A 4796-nucleotide genomic window follows, 5' to 3' on the forward strand; every position below is an offset into this window, starting at 1 on the left:
CACAAACAGTCACAACAAAGATATTGAAGTTAGGGTTAATACATTGTTATGGTACAGTGATTTCTCTTTACATTGGATTTGTTATCTAGTTTTGGCCCCATATTCATGTCATCGTCAGGCTGTACAGGAACATATATCCATATATAGGAACATATATCATATATCCATCTATCATAGTCATAATCTACTGAAGCCTATCATAAAAAAGTACATTTAATTTGTGAAAGCATAAAGACAAAAAGTTGCTGATTTTGATAGGTACTACAACAGCATAATTTGAAATTATTTATATTCAACCTATTTTGAACCAACAATAGCAGCAGAATCATATACCATATTTTTACACTTTTCTCAACAATATATTTTAAGGAAAATAATTGTTAATACACGTGAATTGGACAGTTGTATATGAATGCTATTTTTCCCCAGATCATAGACTACAACCGAATCAAGAAACTTGAATCGTCATTAGAATTTTATTTTTATTTTGTGATAAATAAACTATCTATTAACCTACACTATCTACGGTGTAGAGAAACCATAGGCATCTGGTTACTTAAACAACGATCCACAAAAGTTCATTCCAATCTCTATTTACCAAAATGTATCCACTTATGACCTAGATTTAATAGAAAGAAAGTATTCAAAACATCTAAGTAGCAAATCTCTTGGCATATCTGGAGGTTATATCTTATATATTTAATACATTCATCTGAGAAGCAATCAAGGTGTAAACAAGTATACCTCCCACACATTATAATCATTTCCTGATGAGTATGACATGGCTACGTTATATTAGTGCTGGTTTTGAGACCAGTTGATATTGATATATTGTATTATTATTTAACCAAATTACTTAAAAAGATAAAGAATACTATTATAACTATTTCATTACTTGTAATGTAAGCCATTGGTCATTTATGTTTTGCCTAGGCCTATTTCATATAAATTTGTATTACTATAAATTTAATTTTTATTTCAATATTTTTAGATTGAATAGAAAAGTGTGAAATATGAGCTAGTTACCATCCAAATTTCACAATTAAATACACGGAATAATATTGTCCATAACAAATTTTAAGGATCCCGACACTGCTGAAAACAATGAAAATATGGTAAACCGAGGAATAGTGTTTAAATGTATGTTTAAATATTTAAATTTATTTTTGTATTTGCGAGATGTTAAACTTTGAATCATAGGCTTATTCAATAAAAAGCTAAATATTTAAAGCGAAAAGCTGCAAATGAGAACGTATATGTCAGCCCTACAGTATATTCAGGCAAGGATTTAGCGTTATTCAGCAAAAGGCGGTGAGTCCCTTGAGTCGAAATGATCAGACTTGAGGATATATCTGAATCTTCTCTTGCATTGAGATATACTGAGAATTTGTAAGCTAGAATAGTGTTTAGAAATTTGTTGACAACAACAAAATACTATATTTGCCTACGAGGCCTTAGAAATACAGAGTGATCATTGATAAGCAGCTTTATAGATCTATAAACTTACATTTACGTAGATTATATCGTTTTAGTTCGTATAAATGGGTAAACATGTTTTAAATTTAATTTTGAATGGCTTTCTCAAAAAATGCAAGAAACAATTAACAAAGTTGTGAACTTTATGTAAATATAGCTGTGCCAAATACTGAGTAATCGTCATACTTGGAAACGATTTGATAACGTGCTTTCTGATAATTTAAATTATATTGTTCGTGTAATAAATGAAAAAAGACTGCATTTCAGATACAAAGTTGTTAATTTTTTTAGAATATGCCCTACCCTGCATAGTTTGGAAGCTAAATGAGCCTTTATGACTTTTTATTAATACGTTATGATAGAGCTATTTACTAGTTAGCACCCGTTGACAAATATTTTGGGATAAAAAAGGAGGTAAAATAAAGTGTGAAAATGTAAGAAAGATTAAACTTTAGCAAAACCATATAAATTTCAAAGTAATGTAAATTAAGTAATATTCTTACGTCATTATGCTGTGACAGTTTTTCCTATTATTAGAGGCTAAAATTTACTCGGTTTGACATGCATTTTAGTTACAATTTTGCAATAATTAGTGTAATATTTAATTATTTTGATATTTTTTACATCTGTACTACAAACTGTGAGTGGTTTCCACTAACACCTCGATTTGAATATGTATTACAGTTTGAGGCTGATTTGTGTCTTGCTTAGTGCTACGACATGGGACAATGTTGAGACGAGACGGATTATGCAAACCAGAGACAGCAATGCATGAATATTCAAATATCAATAAGGAAGTGAGTTAAAGTTTATGTGGGCACCATTTACAAAATATCTACGAAATATGTGGTAATTTATGTTTACGTCTTAGAGATCACATTAAATACTTCGAGAGCTCATCTTGTAAAATTATCATTGAAATCACTTCTTAACACTAGAACATGGCCGATTAACAGAATATTAAGTAATTTTGTATGTAATTAATTTTTGTGTGAACCACCAGAATTCGTTTAAAATGCAGTGGGAATTGACCCATAATATTATAATAAATTAATATCCTGACAAAATCTTTATTAGGGATTTTAGGTATGTTCAAACTAATTGCTAAGTTATTCAAGGTAAGATACGTTGCAATAGAATAGTTTTTATTGATTGTTTTTTTTTTTTTTTTTTTTTTTTTTTGGAAGTGCGTCTCACTGGTCTCTGATTCTTTAAAATGTCAAGTAATATTGCAAAGATTCGATACATTTCAGCTGGTTTGTTCCACTTACATTTTCGAGCGGTATTAAGTTGCGTTTATGACCCTTTTAAAGCATGTTCGTCAATCCCAACATGGGACATAAAACTCTGTATGTACTGAGTTCTTAGTAGAGTCTAGACGCAACTTCCGAATTTTCAACACGGGCCCGCTTGTCGAGTTCGATGTTACATTTTATCGGCCGTATATCTGTGCGCACTATGTGTTTATTCGTCGTGTGTTTGTGTAAATGTAAAAAAATGTTACTGACGACCTTCATATGAAGTAATATCATCCTTGTAGTACACACCTGATGATGACCTCCTAGCAGGTCGAAACTAGTTGTGAAGACAACAATCGGATTGCAAGAATAGGGTATTTAAACCACTATCACCAGTAAAGCAAGGTTTCATAAATCTCTTTTTTTCATTAGGATTCATTGCAGTTGTATTTTCTGGTGGCATAAAATCAAATTACTCTGTCCCGTGGTGAAATTAATCGTAAACCTTTCAATTTACAAGAGCGAAACAACAATACCTGAGTTGTAAAAGTGTTCGTGTCATTCAAAGGGTTTACTACACTTTTACGAGTTGCTTTACAAGTTTCCAAGTAATGTCTGTGTTTCAAATGTGTAATACTGCAAAGGTATTTTACATCCTCCTGGTTAAACAGGCAGTTATAATTAAATAAGCAAATGTGTGAATGTGATCATAACATTTATAGGTATTTTCCTGTTAAAGGGAATATTCATTAATATCGATGATTTCTTTTCGATATATCGATATTTTTTTATTCGATATATTGATATTTACAAATTGAAACTGATCAGCTGACAACTACAATAAATAAATATTCTTCAGTATTATTAATATATTAATATAATTATATATAATTTATATACTAATATAATTAATAACAAAGTATAAGTTATTATTAGTCAGCTGTTAATAATCGTTCAATATTTTAAGTGTATATTTTTTTATATGTCATTGGCAACCTTATTTTTTAAGGCAGACGTATTTATTTTACGAAATAAATTCTTTTCTATCAAACAATAAATAATATATATATTGAAATGAAACTGTTCTAAACTAACCTAACCAACCAAACTTGCTGTAACATTTCGAAATTCTGTTTGATAGCCTATTCCCCATATGCCTTTTCTGTTATTAAACAGAATTTCGAAACGGCAACTTAGCCTACAGCAAGTTTTGTTAGTTATGTTAGCTTAGTTTAGAAAAGTTTAAATTCTTAATCCAATATATAGGCTATTATTTTTGCCTCAACAAGATTAGTTCTTAATCCTATTCGCTAATACGAGATATAACTCCAAGTATAACTTAGACATATTTGCTATGTCTGTAGGTCCGTCTGTCAGTAATTTAAATGCGTTTGAAGATATTAAAACAGATAAGATATGGATTGTAAAGGATAAAAAAATCGATATATCGAAAAGAATCATCGATAATAATGAATGTTCCCCTTAACAGTAAAGTTGTTAAGGGGAATTCCCATTAAGGGGAACTTAACCCATATATACAGAATTGTTTACAGCAAGCGAGAAGGTGAATTGGGTTACAAACAGATTTTCATGTGCACAAACGTAGATATGTATTTTCAGACAATGGATTTGAATCTTTGTAGGTTAATGATATACATTACCTTACATTGTTATTTTTAGTTGCCATTTCGGAAACGGTTTGGTGTTGGTGGGACTGATAATTAAAGGGGAAAATATAAATGTTATGATCTGACAAATTATTGTTCTTTTATCTTGGCAATTAACAGACCCAATCAATGTATTTACTTTTAAAGGAGGTTTTAATGAAAGTAAAATCATCAAATATTTCGGATAAGGTGGAAGCCTAACTATTAAACTTGTAAAGAGATGAAATCTTATTGAAATCCCAGCTTTTAAATGAATCAACTGGTGTAAATATTTTTAATAGATAAAATTAATACCATCATCAATAAATGAAAATATAGTTAAATTGTTGACCAATATACAATTTTATAAGAAGAACTGATAAACAAACTGATCGAAGAACAGAACTAATAGACGAACTAATCCTGTGAGCTGTCA

Source organism: Macrosteles quadrilineatus, unplaced genomic scaffold, assembly GCF_028750875.1.
Source record: "Macrosteles quadrilineatus isolate MER2022 unplaced genomic scaffold, UCM_ALF_1.0 Scaffold_9__3_contigs__length_116548681, whole genome shotgun sequence".
Classification (NCBI taxonomy): Eukaryota; Metazoa; Arthropoda; class Insecta; order Hemiptera; family Cicadellidae; genus Macrosteles; species Macrosteles quadrilineatus.